The 15,924-nt window shown below is 38.7% G+C and overlaps 1 protein-coding gene across 3 annotated transcripts in view; it reads left to right on the forward strand.

Annotated features, from left to right (window-relative positions):
• ADGRE1 (adhesion G protein-coupled receptor E1) overlaps window positions 1-15,924 on the forward strand; it is a 117,911-nt gene that overhangs the window by 4,996 nt on the left and 96,991 nt on the right. The window lies entirely within an intron of this gene.

Here is a 15,924-nt window from a genome sequence, read left to right on the forward strand (position 1 = left end):
GGTTTTGTTGCTTTCAGCTCTTGGCTTAAGTGGCTCATGCAGCAACTCTAGTGCTTTCCTCTAAGCTTCTCTGGGTGTTTCTCTTTTTGAGCTCTCTGACTTTTTTCTATCTTTTTATCCTCAGAAGGGATCCCAGTAAAGGATTAAGACCCACCTTGAATTGGGTGGGTCACATCTCAATTGAAACAACCTAATCAAAAGGTCTCACCCACAATAGGTCTGCCCCCACAAGATTGGATTATGAGAACATGGTCTTTTCTGGGGTATATTACAGCTTCAAACCAGAACACATATATTACACTCAATAAAAAGTTATAAAGATGCACATACACTTTGACACAGCAAGTCCTCATCCAGAAAGATATTCCAAAGAGATACTCATTCAATGCACACAAATATCTATATATATACCACAAGGTGAACATTTTAATACTGTACTGGTAAAAACTTGGAAGAAATTAAATATCTATCACTAGGAGATTGGTTGGATAAATTTTAACTAATCACATCTTCAAAGATCCTATTTCCAAATAAGGTCACATTCACAGAATGGGGGTTTAGGATTTGAATATATCATTTTTGGGGATCCAATTCAACCCATAAAAGTGGTTCAATAAATAGAAGTTTAATTCTTGTTCATTTGTGAGTTCAGTGCAGAAGTTTCTGGCCAGTGGGTGTGTTTCGTCCATGTTGTCACTCAGGGACCCAGGCTCCTTCTGTTTGGGGGCTCAGCTGTGCTCCTGTCTCAGGGTTTTCTGCAGACAGTGGAGAAGGCATACCTGCATTATAGAAACCTAGGCCTGGCAGTGACACATTCCCACCACTCACAGTCACATGGCCATACCTGGATGCAAGGGGAGCTGGAAAATGAAGTCCTTGGCAATACAGATGCTGTCTAGTGACAATTTCACACCAGGGAAATGGGGATATTGATTTTTTGTCTGTTCTTTCATAAGTTAGTTATCTCTGGCACACTTGTAGTCTATGGATTCAATGGAATACTATGCAGCTGTCAAAAATCATCAGTTAGGTTTCTATGTACTGACTCGGGAAAATGTCCAAGTCACGTTCTTTCTTTAACTTTTTGTTAGAGGAATATTTTTTCTTTTTCTTTTCCTCATTAAAGAAGTTGCAGCTTTGCAGAGCAATCTCTAGAACTATTTAAACCTTCAAAATTAGTGGAAATAGTGTAATAGCCTCCCCCATGTACCCATTACTCTGCTTCAACACTTTGACAAATTTTGCTGCCTTTGTTTTGCAAGATATATTGTTAAGCAGTCCAACAAAACTTTCTACAATGTTGGAGTTATTACAGATCTGAGTTATTCAATTCTGTAGCCACTAGTCATGTTGGCTGTTGAGCAGTTGGATTATGGCTAGCATGACTGAGGAACTGATTGTTTAATTTTATTTAATTTTAGCATGTTTAAGTATAAATAGCCATATATGATTAGTAGCTACCATATCAGACAATGTAGAAGAAAGTGTATATTGCATGATCCCGTTTATCTTAAGAACATTGTGTGAATTTGTAAATATGTTTATATTTAATAACATATTTACATGACTGAGTTTATGAATAGAATCTAGCATTGACGGATTCTAAGCTTTTGACAGTGATTACCTCTTGATATTAGGATAACAGAGGGGATACAGTCACTTTTATTTAAAAACAGTTTTATTGAGAAGCATTCACATAACACACAACACATCCAGTGGACTTTAGTATAGTGACAGAGTTGTGCATTCATCACCACAATCAATTTTAGAACATTTTCATTACTCCAAATAATAACACCCCATACCCTTTAGTAGTCACCTTTCAATCCCTCTATTCTATTCTCCTCAGCCCTACATAACCACTAATCTAATTCTGTATCTATAGATGTGTTTATATTTACGTTTGATAAAAATATATATACAAATATATATATTTATATATAAATTTACATTTTATATATACATACATTTACATAAATATATATAAAATATAAACATTTTATATGCATTTATATAAATGTATATATACATTTATATATAAAATATATACATTTTATATACATTTATATAAACACATTCATTTATATATAAAAATATATATAATTTATACATTTTATATAAATGTCATAGTATAAATACTATGACACATGTAATACTTTGTGTCTGGTTTCCTTCACTTAGCATAATGTGTTTTGTTTTTTAAAAATTAATATTTTTTCATTAGAAAGGATTTAGGTTTACAGAAAATCATGTAAAAAATACATGACACTTTTCATTAGTGTGGTACCTTTGCTACAACTGATGAAAGAATATTAAAATGATACTGTTAACTGTATTCCATAGCTTACATTAGGTATATTTGTCCGCATATACTATACTATTATTAATAACTTGTAATAGTGTCATACATTTGTTGTAATTCAGGAAATAATGTTCTTATATTTGTGCTATTAACCACAGTCCATTGTCCATAACAGGGTTCACTGTGCTATACAGTCCCATGTTTTATCTTCTAAGTTTCCTTCTAGTAACATATACAACCCAAAACTTCCTCTTTCAACCACATTCACCAACATAGCTCACCACTGTTAATTACACTGGCAATAATGTGCTACCATCACCAACATCCATTACCAAAGATTTATGACTATCCTAAATAGAAATTCTGCACAAATTAAGCATCAGCTCCCCCTTTTCTACCCCCATTCTATCCTCTAGTAACCTATATTCTATGTTTGAACTCTATGAGTTTGCTTATAATTAGTCATATCAGTGAGATCATATAGTATTTGTCTTTTTGTGTCTGGCTTATTTCACTCAGCATGATGGTCTCAAGGTTCATCCATATTCTCGCATGTATCAGGACTTCATTCCTTCTTACAGCTGAATGGTATTCTATTGTGTGTACAAACCACAGCTTGTTTATGCATTCATCAATTGATGAACAATTGGGTTGCTTCCTTCTTTTGGCAATTGTGAATAATGCTGCTATGAACATCGATGTGCAAATGTCTGCTTGTGTCCCTGCTTTCAATTCTTTGGGGTATATACCTAGAAATGGGATTGCTGGATGATTTGGCAATTCTATACTTAGCTTCCTGAGGAACTGCCAAACTCTTCCACAGTGGCTGCACTGTTTTACATTTCTACCGTCAGTGAATGAGTGTTCCTGTTACTCCACACCCTGTCAAAAACCTGTGGTTTTCTGTTTTTTAATAATGGCCATTCTAGTAGAAGTGAAATAATATCTCACTGTGGTTTTAATTTGCTTTTCCCTATTAGCTAGTGATGTTAACCACCTTTTCATGTGCTTTTCAGCCAGTTGTTTTTCCTCTTTGGAAAAGTGTCTATTCAAGTTATTTTTTTATATTTATATTTATTTTTTTTACTGTGGTATAAAGACACTTTAATTAAATCTCCTTTTTTTCCTATGTGATTATGTTATCAATTTGCTACATAATTAGATTCATTTATTTTTTAACTTTATCAAAAAATTAAAAAATAAACAATAAAAAACATTTCAAACAAAAAAAAAAAAACACACAAAGAAATAAAAAAAACAAATAACCTAAAATAACTACATTGCTTTCAACATGTTCCTACTATACCCCCCAAATTTACAAACCATAGTCATTCCTGAGCATTCCCAGAGCATTAAGTTTATCCCATAACTTGTCTGTTCTTATTAGATTATCGTTCCCCCTTCACTATTTGCTGTCTATCACTAGGTCCCCTACATTCTACAATATAAAACACTTATTTTACATTTTTCACAGAGTTCACATTGGTGGTAGCATACAATATCTCTCTTTTCTTGCCCATTTTTAAATTGGGTTGTTTGTCTTTTTATTGTTGAGTTGTAGGATTTCTTCATCTTTTCTGGATATTAAACCATTATCAGACATGTGGTTTCCAAATATTTTCTCCTGTTCAGTAGGTTGCTTTTTCACTTTCTTGATAATGTCTTTTGAAACACAAAAGTTTTTAATTTTGAGGAGGCCCCATTTATCTGTTTCTTCTTTCATTGCTTGTGCTTTGGGTAAGCAGTTCAAGAAACCATTGCCTAGCATATACTCTTGAAGATGCTTCCCTACATTTTCTTCTAGGAGACTTGTGGTCTTGGTTCTTATATTTAGCTCTCTGATCCATTTTGAATTAATGGATATGAGGTATGAGATAGGGGTCCTTTTTTAATCTTTTGCATATGGATATCCAGTTCTTCCAGCACCACTTGTTGAAGAGACTATTCTGTTCCAGTTGTGTGGACTTGGCAGCCTTGATGAATATCTGTTGGCCATAAATGTGAGGGTCTATTTATGAACTCTCAATTTGATACCATTGGTAAATATATCTATCTTTATGTCAGTGCCATACTGTTTTGGCCACTGTAGCTTTGTAATATGTTTTAAAGTCAGGAAATGTAAGTCCTCCAACTTCATTTTCTTCCTTTTCAAGATGTTCTTGGCTATTTTGGGGCCCATACACTTCCAATTATATTTGATAAGTGACTTTTCTATTTATGGAAAGTAGGCTGTTGGAATTTTGATTGGGACTGTGTTGAATCTGTAAATAAGTTTGGGTAGAATTGACATCCTAATGATATTTAATCTTCCAATCCATGAACACAGAATGTCCTTCCATTTATTTAGGTCTTCTTTGATTTCTCCTGGCAATGTTTTGTAGTTTTATGTGTACACATCCTTTCCATCCTTGGTTAAATTTATTCCTACATATTTGATTCTTTTATTTGCTACTGTAAGTTCAATTTTTTTCTTGATTTCCTCCTCAGATTTCTTCTTGCTAGTGTATAAAGTCACTGCTGATTTTTGCATGTTGATCTTGTATCCTGCCACTTTGCTGAACTTGTTTATTAGCTCTAGTAGCTTTGTTGTATATTTTTTAGGGCTTTCTCTGTATAGGACAATGTCATCTGTAAATAGTGAAAGTTTTTCTCCTTCCTTTTCAATTTGGATGAGTTTTATTTCTTTTTCTTGCCTAATTGCTCTAGCCTGAACTTTCAGCACAATGTTGAATAACAGTGGTGAAAGTGGGCATCTTTGTCTTGTTCCAGATTTTAGAGAGAAAACTTTCAGTCCTTCACCATTGAGAATGATTTTAGCTATGGGTTGTTTGTACATGTCCTTTATAATGTTGGCAATATTTCCTTCTATTCTTATCTTTCAATGTGATTTTATCTAGAAAGGATGCTGGATTTTGTCAAATGCCTCTTCAGCATCAATTGAGATGCTTACATGGTTTTTCCCTTTTGATTTGTTAATGTGGTGTATGACATTAATTGATTTTCTTGTGTTGAGTCACCCTTGCATCCCCAGGATAAAACCCACTTGGTCATGGTGTATAATTCTTTTAATGCATTGTTAGATCTGATTTGCAAGTTTTTTGTTGAGGATTTTTGTATCTGTATTCATTAAAGAAATTGGTCTGTAATTTTCTTTTCTTGTAGTATCTTTCTCTGACTTTCATCTTAGGGTGATGTTAGCTTCATAGAATGAGTTATGTACTGTTCCTTCCTCTTCAATTTTTTTTGAAGGGTTTGAGCAGGATTGGTATCAATTCTTCTTGGAATGACTGGTAGAATTCACCAATGAAGCCATTTGGTCCTGGGCTTTTCTTTGTTCGTAGGTTTTTGATGGCTGATTCTATCTGTTTACTTGTAATCCATCTGTTGAGGTTTTCTATTTCTTCTAGAGTCAGTGTAGGTTGTTCCTGTTTTTCTAGGAATTTTTCCATTTCATCTAAGTTGTTCAATGTGTTGACATACAGTTGTTCATCATATCCGCCTTTGTTCCTTTTTATTTCTGTGGGGTCAGTGGTAATGTCCCCCGTATCACTTCTGAATTTATTTGTTTGCATCTTCTTTCTTTTTTTCTTTGTCAGCCTGGCTAAGGACTTGTCAATTTTATTGATGGTCTCAAAGAACCAACTTTGGTTTTTTTTAATTCTGTTTTTTATTCTCAATTTCATTTATTTCTGTTCAAATGTTTATTGTGTCTTTCCTTATGGTTGCTTTCAGATTAGTTTGCTGTTCTTTTTCTGCTTCCTCCAGGTGTGAATTAGGGCTTTGATTTTAGCTCTTTCTACTATTTTATGTAGGCATTTGGGCTATAAATTTCCCTCTTAGCATTACCTTCCCTGCATCCCATAAGATTGATATGTTGTGTTCTCCCTTTCATTTGTCTCAAAGTATTTACTGATTTCTCTTGCAATTTCTTCTCTGATCCACTGATTGTTTAAGAGTGTGTTGTTTAACCTCTAAATATTTGTGAATTTTCTGTTCTCCACTTGTTATTGATTTTCAGCTTCATTCCATTATAATCAGAGAAAATTGTATAATTTCAGTCCTTTAAAATTTATTGAGAGTTGTTTTGTGACCCAACCTATGGTCTATCTTGGTGAATGATCCATGAGCAGTTGGGAAGAATGCATATCCTGCTGTTTTGGGATGTAATGTTCTGTATACATCTGTTAGGTATAGTTCAATTATCAAATTATTTAAGTTCTCTGTTTCCTTATTGACACTCTGTCTAGGTTTTCTACCTGTTTATGAGAGTCTTGTATTTAAGACTCCAACTAATATTGTAGATACGTATATTTCTCCCTTCAGTTTTGTTAGTGTTTGCCTCATGTATTCTGGGGCATCCTAGTTAGGAGAATTAATAATTATTATCATTATTTCTTCTTGGTGGATTGCCTCTTTTATTAATATATGGTATCCTTCTTTGTCTCTTCTAACAGTCTTGCATTTGAAGTCTATTTTTTCTGATATTAGTATAGCTGCCACAGCTCTTTTTTGGTTGCTATCTGCATGGAATATAATTTCCCAGCCTTTCATGTTCAACCTACTTGTGCCCATGGGTCCAAGGAGAGTCTCTTGAAGACAGCATATAGATGGATCATTCCTTTTTATCCATTTTGCCAATCTGTGTCTCTTGATTGGGGAGTTTATTCCAGTAGTATTCAGCATTACTACTGGAAAGTCAGTACCGCCTTCAACCATTTTATCTTTTGGTTTTTATATGCCATATCTTATTTTTTCTCTCTTTTTACCATTTTCATTACCCTTACTGCTAATCTTCATTTCTACATTTTCTTCCAAGTATCTTTCTCCTGTCTTTTCCTTTCAGCCTGCAGAAATTTTTTTTAGTATTTCTTGTAGGGCAGGTCTGTTTTTAACAAACTCTCAGTTTCTGTTTATCTGTGAATATTTACATCTCCCTCAGTTTTCTTTTTTAGCAGTATGAAATAATTTTATATATATGTTAATAATTTTAAATAATTTTAATAATTATATATATTTTCTATATTAAAATATTATAAAATATAAAATTTTATATATTTTATATATTTAGCCATATGAAATAATTTTATATATTTTATATATTGAAAAAAAGACTGGAAGAAAATGTACAAAATAGTAAAAGTGTGGTTATCTCTGTATAGTGGGATAACAAGATACTGACTTTGTTAGTTTTCTGAAATTTTCAAATTTTCCAGGAAATTAGCTATTTATTAAATCAGGAAACTGGTGAAAAAATTTAAACACATATGAAACTTCCTCATAATTATCAATGATTAGTAAGTTTGTCCTGTATGAAAGGGTTAAGTTTAGCTTTCACATAAAAGGAACATGGAATAGGGGAAATGGAGGCTCCACAGCAGAACTGGCTTAAACAGGCTCCATGGTAAAGGGAAGGAGAGAGAAAAAGCCATGATATAAGCCTAGAATCAGTGCCAGCTCCTTATATGGGAAAAATAACCAGGGTTACTGGAATGTAAAGGGATATGGGGTGTAATCAAAGGCAGGAACTTGGTGGGAAATTTAAACTAGTTAGCTCTCTTGAATGGGCTGTAACCTCTGGAGCACCCAGCCAATGGGGAAACAGGGGAGGGACGTGTGTATTCAGTGTAGGATATGACTATCGCCATGTTCTTTTTTTGGCATTCCTGCCATGTTTCTGGCTGTGTTTCTGTTCTTGCAATTTTGTGAATAAATTCTTTCCTTCTGCACAATCAGGTGAGCATTTATTCCTTTTTGCTTGTTTCTCACAGTCCAAAAGAGTAGACTGGATTAGTAAGTATGTTCAAAAGAGTAGACTGGCTACATGACCTCCATGTTTCTCCTCAATGGAAAAAAAACCAAAAAAATTTTATTCCAGATTCAAGTCAGAATCAATAGTGTTGGAAAAGCTTTAGTTACGTCCTATGCCCCAGAAGTTTCAGTAGCTGATTCCTAATCTTAATACAGAAATTCCAAGTTTTCATCTAAATTTTTTAATTAAACATAACTTTTAAAATATAACACCTTGCAATCATAGTATACTTTTCACATAAATAGAGACAAGAAGAGACATTAAATTTGGAGTTTGCCACAGAATAATTTAACCTGGCAGCCCCCATTAAGTTACTGATATTCTCTAATTTACTATGACTTGTCTCCCTCAGTTTTGAAACTTTTTCTGGATGAAGAATTCTTGCCTGGCAGCTTTTCTCTTTCAGTACCTTAAATATATCCTACCAGTGCCTTCTCACCTCCATAATTCCTGATGAGAAATCAGCATGTAATCTCATTGCAGTTCCCTCATATTTGACAAATTGCCTTTTTCTTGCTGCTTTGAGGATTTTCTCTTTGGCATTTGACATTCTGATTAGCATGTGTATCAGTGTAGGTCTATTAGGATTTATTCTATGTACATTTATTGCCATTATGTTGTATTTTTTGGGCATGTATATTTATGTCTTTCATAAGAGCTGATAATTTTTTGGTCATTATTTCCTCAAATATGCTCTCTGACCCTTACCCTTCTCTTCTCCTTCTGGGACACCCATGACACATATGTTTGTGTGCTTCAGGCTGTCAGTGAAATCTCTGAGACTCTGCTCAATTTTTTCCATTCTTTTCTCTATCTGTTCTTCCATCTGTGAAAGTCTGATTGTTCTCCCTTCTAGTTTGCTGATTCTTTCTTATTCCTGTTCAAATCCACTGTTGCATGTCTACAGTGAATTTTATTCTATTATAAATAAATGTGACTTTCATTCCCTTAAGTTCTGCTATGTTTCTTTTCATATTTTCAAATTCTTCTTTATGTTCACCTGGTGTCTTAATATACTTTATCTTTTTAGCCATATTTTCCTTCATCTCCTTGAATTGATTTAGTAGATTTGTCTGAACATCCTAGATTAGTTGTTCCCAATTCTGTGTGTCCTCTGAAGTTTTAATTTGTCCTTTTGACTGTACCACATATTCCTGTTTCTTAGTATGGCTTGTAATTTTTTGCTGATATCTAGGTTTCTGATTATCTTGATGACTTTACTCTGAAGGTCAGTTTTCTCCCTTGCCTGGGGTTTTATTGTTGATTGGCTTTGTGTTAAGGCTCTTTTTTGACACTTGGTTCAACTTATTCTAGACCTTTAGAATTGCTCATGTTTAACTGATCATCAGATTTTTTCAGCTCCTCTTCATCTGATTCTTTCCCTGGATATTCAGTAGAATTTTTAAGATTGCACCATTTGCCCAATTGTTTCACCCCCAGGGGAAAGCTTCCTTTCTTCTCTTCCTTTTCCAGGAATCTTGATCTATTTGTTTTTGGTTTACCTCTGTAGGCTATATTTTTTGTTTGTTTTTTGTTTTTTACTCTCTTTTATTGTCTCTTTATGTTTTTGTCTGGAGGGCAAATTCTGGGAGGACATCACCCTGTGGAAGACTTTTCCAAGTCAGTATTTCTCAGCCAAAACAGGACCAGGGGCCCATGAAGGGAGTGCAGACCATTTCCAAAGAGCCTGGGGGAAAGGGTCAGGAAAGACACCAAAAACCTGTCTGATGGGTCCCCAAAGCTGTGCTTTCCTGGCCTGCCCAGCAAATAGCACTCTTCAACAAACTTTTCCTGAAGGAGGCCCTGCTTCTTGGAACCTCCATTCCCTTTGTCTCTATTAGGGGGCTGGTTGAAACAATGGCTGAGGTGGCCTCTCACCAGGGCAGCCAAAAGCACAGTTCAAAACTGGGATGCAGCAAATTCAATTTGCCAATCAAAAGCCATGATCAGTACTTGGCTGTGCAGCCCCTTTTCTTGGGGAAAAGGGCTTCCACCTTCCTTTCCATCTGCAGCAGCCAGGAAGGGACCAGACTCCACAGTGAGAGTGGGAGGTGGGTGCTAACAGCCTTCACAGAGCAAGTTACTCACAGTTTTTTACCACAGCATCTCTGCCTCTGTCCCACTCCTCCTTGGAGTGTGTGCAATGTTCTCCTGACCTCCAGAGCTCCAGAACAGTTGTTTCAGACAGTTTCTGCCCATCCACTAGCTGTTTTTGGAGCAGGAGTGATCACTGGATCTCCCTCCTCTGCCCTCTTTCCTGGAAGTTCTATCTGACATTCTTTTTTAACCTATATAGATGTCTGCATTGTTTGAATCTTTTTACAATAAGCAATGAAAGCTTTGTAAAAAAAAGATAAAAAATGAAACAAAATGCACAAAAATCAGGATTACTATGTGTTTTAGGGCAGTTTCCCTTGAAGCAGAGTCTGAGATGGGGAGTATTATGTGAATAATTTATTGAGGGAGACTTTTCAGGCAGTTCCTGTAGGAGATAGAGCAAAGCATAGTAGGGCAGGGGAGGAGCTAGCTATCTAGAAGTGGTTTCAGGAGAAGTTCAGCACCAGCCCGATCCCCTGGGGAGCTCTGGAGTGTGAGTTGCATCATAGAGATTGACCTTCTCAGGTGCAAGGGAGCAGGCTTGCTGTTATACTCTTGTCAGTTATTGCTCCAAGACACTCAAAGCAGCTGAAGAATGGGTATATTGGCTTGGAAAAGTGGTAGGGGTGTGTGTGTGTTTGTGTGTGTGTCTGAGCCAAGAGCAGCTGCGAGCCCACCTCTTCTACAATAAGGTCTGAGGTCTCATGAGCCAATGTAGATAAGTCCCAGGAGGAGATTGAGTTTTCCTTTTTGCACTCCCTCTTTGCTTTTTCATTGGCACTCAGGGAGACTCAGGGCCTGGCTGGGTGAGAGGAAAACTCGTGGATCTGAAAAGGATGACAATTTCTGTGCCCTCTCCTTGCAGATAGGCAGTGGCAGTCAAAATGTTTGACTATTTCTGGTAATACACTTCCCAGTGGAGAAGGGAAGTAGATCTTGGGCAAGCATGGCAAGCTATTCATTTTCTCATCTGATTCATGGGTGTCAGGGAAACTTCTGATTAGGTCCCCTAATGGGACCGTGGTGAAGTTTAACTCCATGTAGAGTTGTTGAGTGTGTGGGTTTTGGAGTCTCACTTCTTCCTGGGTTTGAATCTTGTTTCTGGTACTCATTACCATGGTGACCTCAGGCATTTGAGTAGATTTTCCAGAACCTCATTTCCATGGCTAGAAATGAGGGCAAGAAGTGTACTAATCTCACACAGGGTTTCAGTGAGGATTAAATGAAATATGGTACAGGCAATGCTTTGAATGTTGCCTGGAACATAGTGTTGATGGTTCATTATCATTATTATTATTATTTTCCAGGTAGGAGAAACAAATTATCTGGTTCTCATTGGCTGGGCTGCAGCTGGGTCAAGGCTGGTAGCCAATGAGAAGCAAGGACAATAACCAAGATTCTTAAACTCTCTGCGTTTATCCCTACTACTATGCCACTTACACTTCCTACCCAGGGCAGGAGATGTGAATTCTGGGCATCAGTTTCCGTAACTGTAAGACAGAGTCATAACATTTACCTTGCAGTAGGTAAATGTTCTGATTTGCTCAACACTGGGGTGTTTCCCAAGACTGGGGACTCTCAGCTCTAAAAGCAGAGATGTCTTGGACGATCTAGGGACTTACCCTGCCTCGAAGCATTATTTGCAGGGACTGGAGAAAATGCGTTTAAGGAACTGGGTGCACGGGAGTTGCCTCTGAAACGGAACTACTTGTTTTATTTTTAGTAAGTCACTAGACTCTCTGAGTCTTCTTTTCTGTTTAGGACAAATTAAGTGACTTGCCTTGCCTTAAGTTGCTTTGCTGATGACCGAGGGTCATGTGCATGTAACTCGGAGTGGCCTCGGTCCTGGAACCCCACCTCCCTACCCTCCGTTCCCACACTCGCCCCCGCAGTCTGTCCGTCTGTCCTCTCCGCAGTAGCTAGAGGGCGCCTGTGAGCACCTGAGTCAAAGCCCGTCCCTCCTCTGCCTACAGCCCTCGATGGCTCCCACCGCACGTGGGATAAAAGTCCAAGTCCTCTCCGTGGCCCACCAGGCCCTGCACGATCTGCCCTGTCCCCTCCCTCCCCTCCTCTCCTTCGCCTCTCTCCCTCACTCCCTCCACTCCAGATACACAGGCCTCCTCGCTGCTCCTCCGACTTCCTGGGTAGGGGCGTGCCTCAGGGCCTTTACACTGTCTGTGCCCTTGGCTTGCAATGCTTTCCCCTTGCATATGCACATAGCTCCCTCTCTCACCTTTTTTCTTTTTAAAGTTAATGCTCATGTGTCACCTTCTCAGTGAAGCCTTCTCTAAACTCTCTATTTAAGCCTGTATCTCCTCCCCTCAGCCAACAAGATTATCAGCTCCGCTAGTGCAGAGACTTTTGTCTATTTTGTTCCACTGCTGAATCCCAGCCTGGCATGTAGTAGATGCTCAATAAGTGTTTGTTGAATGAATGAATAAATGAATGAATGAATGAATGGTTATTTTGAGCTTGGATGTTTTGGGATATTGCATGCTAACTGAAGTTTGACTGAATCTCAGTTGACTTGATTTTATTTCATTCTTTATTTGCATGAGAAAAAAAGTAGCATCTCACTTACTTCAAAAGGCTCAACAATAAGCTCCAATCCGTTAAGACCCCACTTAGTGCCAGACACCATACTGAACTTTTTAATTTTATCTCAGCAAACTTACAGAGAGGTGCTATTACTCTCCTCATTTTGCAGAAGAGAAAAGTGGCTCAGAGAAGGGAAGTAATATGCTCAAGATTACACAACTAGCAAGTGCTGAAACCCTGTTGATCTTTATGCTAGTGGCACTTTCAAATACTGGGGTAGTGTAGGCGTTCAGCTATGAGGTATTGAATAAATGGCAGATAGCAGTTGGCTGGATGCTGAGGTGTTTTGGAACTTGGAGACCTAGGTTCCTTTTAAAGCCAGTCTCAGCATTGCAGTCTCCTCCAAATAGTGTTCAAAATAATGTGCTTGTGTGCACATGTGCTTGGGTTGTGGGAGTGATTGATTGATTCATTCAAAAATATTTGTTGGGCACTTCATGTGTACCGGGCAAAAGCACTGGAGATGGGGTTTTATCTAAGGCTGACCTTTGTCCTGCCCTCATGAAGACTGCATTCTAATGTGAGAGGAAAAAGTATGGAAAAAAACCTTCCAGTCATAGAATTCCAATTTCTTTAGGGTGTTTAAGGAAAATTATGGCATTCTATGGGCTTGGGCAATAAAAGGGGGCTGAGTCTAAACCCAGAAAACTTTCTTGAGGAAGTGACATTTCCACTGATGCATAGGGATGTGTTGAAGTTACCCAGTAAAGGAGTCTGGGGTGAGAGAGGGCATGCCCAGTAGCTGGAGAAGGAGGTACAAAGGCCCTGAGGCTGGAAGGAGTTTGAAGAACTGAGAAAGTGTGGCTGATGGGTTGATGTGTGAAATGTGCTGAAAAGGTTGGCAGGGGCCAGGGCATACAAGTCTGGCTCATTCTTCTGGTTTTGGGGTGGATTTGAATTGTGAGCAATTGAACTAGAGGAAGAGGGTGATGCCTGCAATGGAGAGACGACAAGTGGTAATTAGCTGAAGTCTGCAAAGAGCCATGTTGCCTCCACAGATAAAAGAGGAACCTGGAAATGAGAAGAGAGATACAGTCTGAGGTGTTGCGCAAGGAAGGGAAATAGACATGGTGTTTGTAGTGGGGGAAAAGTCTTGCATCCAAGACCAATGCAACAAAAACAAGAGGGAGAAATGTTCATAATGATCTCTTGCATTTTGGTGGCACTTTATAAAGAGCTTCCCCATGCTTTCCCAGCCTACCAGTTGCTTCTGCTAAAAATATTGGCGTTATCCTTGACCCCTCTCTTTCCTTCAAACTTCATATCCAACACATTGGCAAATCCTGTGGGCATTACCTTCAAGCTAAAATCCAGAATCTCATCTTCTCCAGTGCTCCCACTTGGGGTGCACCCACCATCATCATTTGCCTGGGCCTGTGCAGTCAACTCATCCCTGTTCACACTGCTTCTTTCTCTCTCTAGTTCATTCTCCACCCAGTGGTCAGAAGGATCCTATTAACAACTAAAATGTGCCATGTCCCTTCTCTGCTCAAAACCCCCCATGGCTCCCATCTCTCCCTGTCAAAAAGCCAAAGTCTTCTTTGTTCTACCAGATGCTGTGTGAGATCTGAGTCTCTTCCCTTTTCTCATCTGCTCCTGCTCTTTGCTCTCCCACTCTGCTCCAACCACACCAATTTCCTTGTTATTTGTGAAATCACCATGCACAGTCCTGCCTCAGGGCCTTTGCACCCACTGTTCCCTTTACCTGGAATGATTTTCCCCACGTATCTGCATGGATCCCTCCCTCACTTCCTTTAGGTCTTTGCTCAAATTGCACCCCCTCAGTGAAACTCTCCCTGCCTGTACCTTTTACAATTGTACTTTCTTCCACTGCCCTTTCCTTCACCCCCTCCATCCCCTTCCTTGCTTCATTTTCTCTATAACTTTGGTTGTCATTTTACTTCTTTATTGTCTTCCCCAATCCCCCCCCACATTAGAATGAAAGCTCTGCAATGGCAGAAATTTTCATTGATTCCACAAGTTTTTATTGAGCATCTACTGTGTACTAGTCTCTGTTCTAAGTCCTGGGGACATGGCAGTGAACAAGATGGACACAAATCCCTGCCTTCAGGGAACTCACAGTACATCGGGAATGGTAGACTTGCAACAACTAATATAAAAAGTCTTTACACAGAATTATCTTGGAAATTGCCTGGAAATTTATTCCATTTTCAACCAGACCTCCTTTCTCACATTCAGCAGGAAGAAGCATGCACTTTGGATTTAAACAGATCTGCCTCTTCCACTTACCAGCTGTGTGCTCTTGGGCAAGTCACTTAACCTCTCCGAGCCTTGGTTTCTGCATCTGTACAATGGGAATTGCAATCGTTTCCTATCACTGCTATAACAAATTATCGTAGAGTTGATGGCTTAAAACAATGCAGAATTAACTTACAGCTCTGGAGGTCTGACTTCTGACATGGGTCTCAGTGGGCTAACATCAAAGCACCAGCAGGACTGTGTTAGGGAGGCTGCCTGCTTTCCTTGGCTCATGGCTCCCCACTCTATCTTCAAAGCCAGCAATGGCTGGTTGCATCTTTCTCACAATGCACCTCTCTGACACTGACTCTCCTGCCTGCTTCATTCATTTATAAGGATCCCTGGGATTAATTGAGCCCACCTAGATCACTCAGGATAATCTGCCCATCTCAAGATCAGGTGACTGGCAACTTTAATTCTATCTGCAAACTTAATGCCCCCTTGCCATGTTTATTGACAGGTTCTGGGAATTAGGATGTGGGCATATCTGGGGGGCCATTATTCAGCCTGCTGGAAGGATGATGTTTCACAATGATATTTCACCTCTCCTCTCACACCCAGGGGGCTGGCCTCATCCTCATGGAGCTCACAGTATGGTGGAGGAGACGGCCACTACAAGCCAATCACGCTAATAATCAATCAGTTACAGTTGTATCATAGGGAGTTATGGGGGAGTCAGGGGCGGCTTCCTGGAGGAAGTGGCATTTAAGCAAGACCTGAAGAATGGGTAGAAGCTGGCAAGGAAAGCAGAAGCAAGGGAGAACAGCATGTGCAAAGGCCCTGTGGTGGGAAGGATGAAAAAGGGAGACAGATATGAGCTGAGACTTAAAGACGTGCTTGGGCCTGGTCACTGGGGGGC

Source organism: Choloepus didactylus, assembly GCF_015220235.1.
Source record: "Choloepus didactylus isolate mChoDid1 chromosome 25 unlocalized genomic scaffold, mChoDid1.pri SUPER_25_unloc1, whole genome shotgun sequence".
NCBI lineage: Eukaryota > Metazoa > Chordata > Mammalia > Pilosa > Megalonychidae > Choloepus > Choloepus didactylus.